Here is an 11,156-nt window from a genome sequence, read left to right on the forward strand (position 1 = left end):
TTCATGAGATTTCAATTAAGCTCTCAGTCAGGACTGCAGACTTGACTGGGACTAGAGGATTCACTTCTAAGATGCCTCACTCACTCACATGGCTGTTGTCAGGATGCCTCAATACCTTGGGGATTGTTAGCAGGAGGCCTCAGTTCCTCTATGCTATGGACTGCATGTTTGTATCCCCTAAAATTCATATGTTGAAGTCCTAATCCCCAATATGATGGTATTTGGAGATGGGGACTTTGGGTGGTAATCAGGTCATGAGGGTGCAGCCCTCATGATGGGATTGATTAGTGCTCTTATAATAAGAGACAGGAAAGAGTGTGAGCACTCACCCCCAATCCCCTATTCTCTCTGCCATATGAGGATATAATCAGGGAAACAGCTCTCACTAGGAAACAAATTAGCCAGAACCCTGATCTTGGACTTGCCAGCCTCCAAAACTGTGAGAAGTAATGTATATTGTTTAAGCTTCCCAGTCTATAGCATTTTTGTTACAGCATCCTGAAATGACTAAGACACTTCCCATATGAGCATCTTCTGAAAACATGGCAGCTAACTTCCCTCAGAGCTAATAATCAAAGAAAGAGAGCAAAAAGTCAATTATAATGCCTTTCATTATTTAGTCTCTGAAGCCATCTACCATCATTCTATTTTATTCCATTCATTAGAAGTGATTTACTAAGTCCAGAACACATCAAGGGGTGGGGGATTAGGTTGTATATCTTGAAGATAAGAATATCAAATAAATTATTGATATATTTTAAAAGTATCAATACCAACCTTTTCTGGAAAAAAAATATTTGTCCCTTTTGTGTGTAAAATATAGTCATCCTTTCCTAATGTAACTGAAACAACGTGAGTTCACTCCTTGGCAAGTCAGAAACTGCACCAGGTTGAGCTGTCATACAAAGAAAACTTCATTTGCGGCAAATAAGGAGATCACAGGGAATGGCTTCCAAAAGTGTGACTCCCCAAGCAAGGGTGAATGGATTCTTTTTATTTAGGGTTAAGATGAATATTTAAATAAGGAAGCCTTGTCATCATATGTAGAGGCTGGCATAAGGTCACACATGTGTCTTAAGGATACATGCCTATACACACATTGTATGTTATGTAAATCAGGCTTGTGCTCCTCCTTAGGCAAAAATTTTAATGTTATGATGAGGTAAAGGCAGTTGTCAGTCATTCTAGAGGTCACTCCATGGTCCATCTGTGCGGACACAACTCAAAGGTTAAGCTCAAACTGTTCTGGGTGCTCTGGGTGGGATGGAGGTCTTGTCAGGGCAGTTGCTATCACTTGAGGGGCAGTTTCACTTCCCATTTGCCTGAGTTAAGAGATTAGCTGGAAAGAAGAGCTTAAGGAAAAATGTGGGACAAAGGTTGATGAGTACAAGCAGATGGGCAGTAAAGGTCAGGTCTTGGGGCCTAGCTGGTGTCAGTAAGGCACCCAAAAGCCTCATGCCATTACAGAATCAGTTCAAAGTTCACAATGTCATCATTCAAATTAAGTTTTTTTATGGATGAAGCTCCTCATGTATTTTACTAAGTATAGAACCTCAAGTACATTTCCTCTCCATCTAAAGACTTGGGAATGAAAGGAACAAGTTATCTATCTCTCACACCCTCACCATACAATAGTAGGGCAGTCATAGTATAAGTGCTTTAGATGGTCCTGTTCACAAAGGGGAAAATTAGAGGCACAATAACCATAGCAATTCTAAAATCTAGCCAGTAAGATATTTGAAGTTCCTTGATTAGGACTCCATCCTACTCCTGCCCAACAATAATTTCCTGTGCCTCTCAGAATCACCCTCCTTTCTTCATGAATGGTAGTACATGTTTGCCGTTTGTTTGTTTTTCTTTTTGTTTTGTTTTGTTTTTCAGTATGTTTCCCATCAGTAGAATTGGGTGGTCGAAAGGACTTTTTAAATTTTCTATTTGTCTCTGTCCATTTCCATTCAAATTGGAAGTGTTTCTGTGAATATACTTCTCTTTAATACTTTGTGAGTATCCCTTACATCTGATTGGGGTTCACTTGATTAGACTGCCATGCTCACAAATCTCTTTAAGATAAGCACTCTGTACTTTGGATTTCTATTGAAATAGATGAGGGTCACATCTTTTTTTTTTTTTTTTTTTTTTTTTAGATTTTTATTTACTTATTCATGAGAGACAGAGAGAGAGAAGCAGGCTCCCAAGGAGCAGGGAGCCCGATGCGGGACTCGATCCCAGGACCCTGGGATCATGACCTGAGCCGAAGGCAGACGCTTAACCATCTGAGCCACCCAGGCACCCAAGGGTCACATCTTGAAACTTACTGAAAACACTATTGCTTGAGAAGATCTAAGAGGCACACCCTTAAGGCTTTTTATCAGACTGAACTATATACTGAAACCCAACCTTAGAACTTATTGACTTCTTAACAAAGGATTTTACAGTCATACCCTTGGCTTCATCTTTAGACCACACTTTCCTTAAAGTTCTAAAAAATATCCTTTAGATTTTGTAACACAAAGATCATTGATGACTTTAGAAAAATAAATTTTGGTGGAGTGTTCAGAAGGCAAAATAAAATGAATTAACAAATGCATATGAGAGTTGAGTAAGCAAAGAAAAGTTGCGTGTAGTTTTAAAAATCTTAGTTGTAATGGGGACCAGATGAATAGGGCAGTAACTGAAGAAGAATGTGAAACTATGAAAACTAAGCAAAACTGTAAAAAATATGAGTAAGTATAACATTTTAAAGAGACTTAAAAGATTTTTCTGGTTAGAGTGCCCAGATAAATAGGGAGCTTCTAGAGTCAGAAGCTTCCTGCCACATTCCACAAAGACAGTGCCACAATCAAGAAGCTGCCATGGTAAGGAAACCATTAGAACAAGGAATCCTGAACAGCCATGAAGACACTGAAACTGCTGTGGGTTCTGAAACCACTATATGCTCACTATAATACACACCAAGGTAACAAAAGTCCCCAGTCCCACCTGTCTCTGGATAACCAGGATGGTGGTAACCTAATACTGGTACCTCTGATAACATGGCTGTAGAGAAAAAAAATTTTTTGTTTTCTAATCTCATGCAAATATATTTGATGAACCAAACATAATAACATCCTAAACTTTAGCAGCAAGGTAGTTTGAAAAAAATGTAGTTTTCAGTTTCCTAACCATTTTCATTATAAGAGGATAAAGGAATCAATGTTGAGTGCCAATATACCAGTCACCCCAAGAACTATAGTGTCTTGATTCTGGGACTCAGAACTACATATGATACTAATGAAAGAATAAAATGACAGAAAGATATCCAAGTGGAAGCAGTGTTGTGCTGGAGCTGGTTTGTACTGATGTACAAGGGTCAATTGTTAAATGTTCTGGAATTTTGCAAGTCAGCTGATAAAATGTTGATAACTTGAATTACCACAGTGGTATTTTAGCACAAAAATCCTGAAGTACTACAAATCAAGGATCTTTCCCCACAAAACATCAATTGTTAAAAATGTATCAGTACTTTGGGTTGCCTGGGTGGCTCAGTCAAACGTCTGCCTTCCGCTCAGGTCATGATTCCAGGGTTCTGGGATGGAGTCCTGCATCGAGCTCCTTGCTCAGTAGGGAGTTTGCTTCTCCCTCTGCCTGCCTCTCTCCCTGCTTGTGCTTTCATGCTCTCTCTCTCTCTCTGGCAAATAAATAAATAAAATCTTAAAAAAAACCCCAAAAAGCAAAAAAGAAAAGGGATGCTTGGGTGGCTCAGTCGGTTAAGCATCTGCCTTCAGCTCAGGACGTGATCTCAGAGTCCTGGAATTGAGTCTTGCATCAGGCTCCTTGCTCTGCAGGAAGCCTGCTTCTCTCTTTGCCTGCTGCTCCTCCTGCTTATGCTCTCTCTCTTTCTCTCTGACAAATAAATAAATAAAATCTTAGGAAAAAATGTATCAGTACATTGGCTGCAATGACTTGGAATTTTCTAACAGTTGTAGTGTTTCCAATGCTCTAATGTTTTAGACTTTATATAGTTAAATGTCTTTCCATATAACATTTAAGAAAGCATTTTTGTGCACCTATCTTATGTTTCATAGACTCTGCTACCTATATAGTAATACAGATAAGCAATATTTGGCTGGAGAATTGAAATTATTTTTTTTTAAATAAAATTAATGAACCAAGGAGAAATATTATCATGTTTGCCAGGGTACTCTGGTTCAATTCTTTGGGGACCTTTTGAGTTTCCATGGTTTTAGGTACAGGGAATTTAAGGTGCAGTTAATTCAGAATTTTGCAACTAGGATATCCAGGATTTAAACCCATAACATCCTGTCTATAATTTGGCCATGATTTTTCCATTATATAATACTATAACTTTACAGAACATACATTACCCAATGAGAAGTACTAAGTAAAACTAAGATGATATTAGTAACAACTATGTTGTTTGATTGCATGCTATAATGAATTTCAGTTGCTGTTGATCCAATGTATTATAAATGTAATGCACTAAAGCAAATATAGCCAAGCTCTGCCTGTATAAAATTAAGTGCAACAATTATATAAACAGCAGTTACATATAACTATTAACAAGTGCACTATGCTTTTTATAGCCTAAAATAAGAGTTAGCTAGTTCTATAATAAAGTCAAACACATGCTTCAAAACATATGTTTTTATTTTATTTTTTTAAAGATTTTATTTATTTGACAGAGAGAGACACACTGAGAGAGGGAACACAAGCAGGGGGAGTGGGGGAGGGAGAAGCAGACTTCCCTCCAAGCAGGGAGCCGACGTGGGGCTCAATCCCAGGACCCTGGGATCATGACCTGAGCCGAAGGCAGACGCTTAAAGACTGAGCCACCCAGGCGCCCCAAAACATATGTTTTTAATACTTATATTTTACATATGGCACATAAGGCCTCAGTCATTCAATTATTGTTAATAGATGAATGTAAAAAAAGTAATTTCACATTTATTACAGCACCAAAGTCAACCTCCCTTTATGAAGTAGAAACCATAGCTATATTTTTTAAAAAAGTAAAAGGTATTGACTGAGATTAAATTCAAGAAAAACAAAACAGCTAGACTTAAAAAAATAATATCACCTTATAAAAGTTACTTTCCTGGGGACCCTGGGTGGCTCAGTCAGTTAAGCATCCAACTCGATTTTGGCTCAGGTCACGATCTCAGGGTCCTGGGATCAAGGCTCTCATTGACCTCCATGCTCAGCCCTGGAGTCAGCTTGAGATCTCTCTCCCTGTCCTTCTGCCTCTCTCCCCGGCACACATTCACTCTCTCTCTCTTTCTCTCTCTCAAATAAATAAATAAATCTTGAAAAAGTTATTTTCCCCAAACTAAAGCCAGTTATGCTATTTATCTTTTAGACTCAGAATTCTTCTTTTAACTTTAATCTTCAAGACAAAATACATATGAGAATCTTTTTAAGATTTTTGTAAAATCTTGTTTAATAAGCACTGCAATACCTAGGAGAAACTATATTCTCAAAGTTTCATATGTTCACTAGATGGCAGCATTAGATAAACAATAGATAAACACAAAGTTTCCAATCGTGTGAAATGAAAAAAAGAAAAAAACACTATTAATTCACATTCCTTCAGGGAACATTTCAAAATTATTCTCTGTAATGCATACATAAGATTGCTTATTTTTTTTTATTTCATCCAATTGCTCTCACTTCCTTTGCCAGAATAGTGTGTCAATTTTAACTTTTAACACTGTCTTATTTAAGAGGGAAGGACTTTTTCAACACTTTGTTTAGGAATTCTTGAATTTTATTTAGCAAAGTGATTAGAAAAGTGCTTTGGATTCTGCTTCTGGTTTAATGAAGACTGACTTCCAATCTTTTATGTGAGTGTCAGAGGGCAAACTCCTGATTGGAGGGCATATGGGAGTGGGTTCAATATATACTTAATATAGTACCACTAATGATTATGGTTCAATATATATTTAATATAGTGCCACTAAGGATTATGGTCTGTATCTATGTATCAAAGAAGTACACTAAAAAGTTAGTTCATTGCTTTGAATCTCTGTCTTGACTCACACTGGAGTGCACATGTATATGAGCTGGGGATTGGTGGAGGTAGTATGTAAGCAAATACAGTAGTTCAGAATGAAGTTGCTAATAATAATATAGTAAAAGGAAAAAATCCCATAAATATCTAGGTGTCCCTAAATAAAGAGTGATTGATTTAACAATACCCAATTAAGTTAATGTGAATAAAATGGTAAAATAGGTTTAATTACTATTGGTGATATTAATATCAATTTGATATTCTAAAATGGTCTGTTATGGGTCTAGAAGTTATTACAATGTAATACTGGTGTTAATAACCAATGTCTCACCTGGAAGTTATAAGTGAAAAAAACTCTTCCACCATATATAAAAGATGGATGGAAAGTGTTGTAGGTTGAATTGTGTCCCCCATCAAAATTCATATGCTGAGGTCTTAAACCCTAGTACCTCAAAAGGTGACCTTATTTGGAAATAGGGTAATGGTAAATATAATTAGTTAAGATGGGGTCATACTGGGGTAGTGAATCCCAAATCAAATATGACTGATATCTCTACAAAAAGTGGAAATTTAGACACAGACACATAAAGAAGAAAGATGATGTAAAGAAACAAAAGCAAATGATAACCATCTAGAAGCCAAGGAGATAGGCCTGGAACAGACCCTTCCCTCACAGCCCTAAGAAGGAATCAACCTAATCAGTACATTGATTTCAGACTTCTAGAACTTCCTCTGGAACTGTGAGACAATACGTTTCTATTGTCCAAACTACCAGGTCTGTGGTACTTTGTTACAGCAGTTCTAGCAAACTAATAAAAAGAGTAATCAATATCAATAATAGAGATTGTGTACATAAAATTTTGTACACAAAATATCATGATTTGATATTTTGGCAAGTCAAAATTGGAATCTGATTTTTTTAAAAAAATAATATTTAATATTAAGAATGGAGAAAAAGAATTAAGCCAGTAGAAATATGAAATGATTCCATATAAAATTCAGAAATAGAAATGACAATAACTTCATCAGAACCATCTATGTAACTTGAACTATGCCTACGCCTAGGTCCACTAGCTAAAGACAACCTGAGCAAACGATTCCAAAGAAAGATTTACTATTTTCAAAATATCATACAAGTATCTGATTTGAATGATAAATACTAAACTGCAATATGAAGGTGGGTTTCCAGTAAGAAACATGCTATAAAAGAGAATATGTTTTTCTCAAAATCCCCTTTAAGAATTCATTAACAGGCAAATACCATCATGAAGAGAAACTAAAATGTTCTAACAGCTCAATGTGAATGAATTCTTCACATTTGGTTTCTATGGGTTAGGAAAATGGTAACATAGAACTCCGGGCATAGGGAGAAATGCAGAACACTGAAAGTGGGAATACCTGCAGTTAGACAGACTAGAGGTAAGGGAGAATCCAAGACATGTTTCACCCAACTATCTTTATATATCTATTCCTATGTCTGTATCTATTCTCTGAATTTTTTGGTGCTCTGTTTTTTTCAAAACACTTTAAAATACCGTATTTTTATAACAATCAGGGGGAGGAGAAACATGTTGCTATCCATGTTTTATAGATGAAAGTTTAGAAAGATTAACTTGTCCAAGGTCATAAAGCTAGGTAGTATTGCTTGGCTACAAACATCATAATTTTTAGATTTCAGCATTTTACCTACTACACTAAATCTGAGTACTATGAAGTCCTGCACTGAGAATGTTGATTGGAGTATTGGTTTTGTTCTAGTTTTTGGATAAACTAAATGTTTTTGACATTATGGTCTTCCCCTTCTATAAACCCAAAATGAAAAAAAGAACATTAGACACCATAAGGAGGAGAAATGTTGATTTCCCCCCCTTCAACAGCAAGAGAGCTAAATCAAAATCGTCTAGCAACCTCTATTGCCAGTAATTTCCACAGTGAAGTATACTAAATTAGAGGTTTGTAAGATAGCAAGATACCAGTAAAAATGCTTAGGTAGATTGGCAGATAAATTCTGATTGGTAAAGGGCCAGAGAACATGGCTTTTTCTTCAAAGTAAAAAACGGAAATTTTATGACCTTATAGAAGGAAATTACAAGGAAGGAATTCTTAATGGCTGGCATTGTACAGAAATGAATAAGTTAATATATGACTAGAAGATATAATAATCTTAAGAAGTATTTTTGTGCCTATCTATACAGTAATGGAAAAACTATCAATTTAAAAATATAATCAATTAAGTTAACCAAGCAAATGTTTCATTTTTTTTTTTCTGGCTGAAGATGTAATTTTAATTTAAATTAACAAAACAAAACAGAACAAAACAAAACAGGCTCATTCCTTGAGGCCTCCATGCTCTGTGGTGTTGGAATCTTGTTCCTTGTCAGCCTGTTTGTGTGTGGGTGGACATGGCCTCAAATGATGATACCCAACAAGCAACCCAAAATTATGGGGCCTACCCCATGCAGCCTAGGCAGAGCTCTTCCCAGCAGAGCTATCAGCCCTATGGACAGCAGAGTGACAGTGGTTACATCCAGTCAGTAGGCACTTCAGGCTATGGTTAGAGCAGCTATGGTTCTTCTTATGGACAGACCCAGAACATAGGCTATGGCACTCGGTCAGCTCCCCAGGGATATGGCTCAACTGGTGGCTATGGCAGTAGTCAGAGTTCTCAGTCATTTTATGGACAAAGACCTCTTATCCTGGCTATGGCCAGCAGACAGCTCCTAGCAGCACCTCGGGAAGTTACACTAGGGGTTCTCAGAACAGTGACCATGGGCAGCCCCAGAGTGGGGGCTATGGCCAGCAGTCTGGCTATAGTGGACAGCAGCAAAGCTATGGACAGCAGCAAAGCTCCTATAATCTCCCTCAAGGCTATGGGCAACAGAATCAATACAACAGTAGCAGTGGAGGTGGTGATGAAGGGGGTGGTGGAGGTAAGTATGGCCAAGATCAATCCTCCATGAGTGGTGGTGGCAGTGGTTATGGCAATCAGGGCCAGAGTGGTGGTGGCAGTGGCTACAGGGGAGGCCAGCAGGACTGTGGGGGCTGTGGCTGGGGCAGGAGCAACTGCATCAGTGGTGGTTTTGAAACCGGAGGTCATGGAGGTGGCTGTGAAGGCAACTGTGAAGGCAGAGGCAGCATGGGCAGAAGTGACCATGCTGGCATCAATAAATTTGGTGGCGCTCAGGACCAAGGATCACATCATGATTTTAAACAGGATAATTCAGACAACAACACCATCTTCATGCAAGGCGTGGATGAAAATGTTACAATTGAGTCTGTGGCTGATTGGTATTTTTAAGACAAATAAGAAAACAAGACAGCCCATCATTAATCTGCGCACAGACAGGGAAACAGGCAGCTGAAGGGAGAAGCAACAGTATTATTTGATGACCCATTTTCTGCTAAAGCAGCTACTGACTGGTTTGATGGTAAATAATTCTCTGGGAATCCCATCAAAGCCTCATTTGCTACTCGGTGAGCAGACTTTAATCAGGGCAGTGGCAATGGTCATAGAAGCTGAGGGTGAGGACGCTTGGGCCATGGAAGCTATGGAGGTGGTAGCAGTGGTGGTGGGGGCTGGGGAGGACTCCTTAGTGGAGGTGGTGGTGATGGCAGACAGCAGTGAGCTGGTGACCTCAAGTGTCCTAATCCTATATGTGAGAACATGAACTTCTCTTTTTTTCCCCTATGATCATTTGTTTTGTTTCTTAAATTCCACATATGAGGGAAATCATATGGCATTTGTCTTTCTCTGACTTATTTTGCTTAGCATAAGACTCTCTAACTCCATCCACATCTTTGCAAATGGCACGACTCCATTCGTTTTTATGTCTGAATAATATTCCGTGTGTGTGTATACACACAAAAACACCACACTTTCTTTATCATTTCATCATTCTTTTTTTATGGCTGAGTAATATTCCAACGTGTGTGTGTGTGTGTGTGTGTGTGCACGCACGCACCACACCTTCTTTATCATTTCATCAGTTGATGGACATTTGGACCCTTCCCATAATTTGACTATTATAGACAATGCTACAATAAACATGAAGATGTATATATTCCTTCAAATTTAGTATTTTTGTGTTCTTTGTGTAAATACCTAGTAGTTCAATTGGTGTCAATTGCTGGATCATAAGATAGTTCTACTTTTAACTTTTTGAGGAATGTCCACACTGTTTTCCATAGCGGTTGAAACAGTTTGCTTTCCAACCAGCATTTCAAGAGGGTTCTCCTTTCTCCACATCCTCTCCCAAATGTTTTGTTTCTTGTGTTGTTGATTTTAGCAATTCTAACAAGCATGAGGTGATATCTCATTGTAGATTTCATTTACATTTCCCTGATGATGAGTGATATTGAGCATCTTTTCATGTATCTGTTAGCCATCTGGATGTCTTCTTTGGAAAAATGTTGATTCATGTCTTCTACCCATTTTTAACTAGATTACTTGTTAATTGGGGGTTGAGATTCATAAGTTCTTTATATATTTTGGATACTAATCTTTTATTGGATGTCATTTGCTAATATCTCCACCAATTTCATAGGTCGCCTTTTGGTTTTGTTGTTTCCTTCACTGTGCAGAAGCTTTTTATTTTGATGAAATCCCAGTATTTTATTTTTGATTTTGTTTCCCTTGCCTTGGGAGACATATCTAGTAAGAAGTTGCTACTGCCAATGTCAAAGAAGTTACTGCCTGTGTTTTTCTAGGATTTTAATGGTTCCTTGTCTCACATTTTAGTCTTTCATCAATTTTGTTTATTTTATTTTTAATTAAATATTTATTTATTTATTTATTTATTTATTTATTTATTTATGAGAGAGGGGGAGTGGCAGAGGGAGAGGGAAGAGAGAATCTTAAGCAGGTTCCCAACTGAGTGAGGAATGTGATGTGGGGCTCAATCTCAAATCCCTGAGATCATGACTTGAGCCAAAATCAAAAGTTCAATGCTTAACCAACTAATCCACCCAGGTGCCCTGGTCTTTCATCCATTTTGAATTTATTTTTGTGTATGGTGTAAAAAAGTGGTCCAGTTTCATTCTTTTGCATGTTGTTCTCCATATTTCCCAACACCATTTGTTGAAGAGACTGTATTTTTTCCATTAGATATTATTTCCATCTTTGTTGAAGATTAGTGACTGACCATATAGT

The 11,156-nt window shown here is 37.6% G+C and overlaps 1 pseudogene; it reads left to right on the plus strand.

Annotated features, from left to right (window-relative positions):
* Positions 1 to 8,409: 8,409 nt before the first annotated feature.
* On the plus strand, positions 8,410 to 9,698 carry LOC118025915 (annotated as a pseudogene).
* The last annotated feature ends 1,458 nt before the right edge of the window (positions 9,699 to 11,156 follow it).

This window comes from Mirounga leonina, unplaced genomic scaffold (assembly GCF_011800145.1).
Source record: "Mirounga leonina isolate KUSES-001 unplaced genomic scaffold, KU_Mleo_1.0 Mir_204, whole genome shotgun sequence".
Classification (NCBI taxonomy): domain Eukaryota; kingdom Metazoa; phylum Chordata; class Mammalia; order Carnivora; family Phocidae; genus Mirounga; species Mirounga leonina.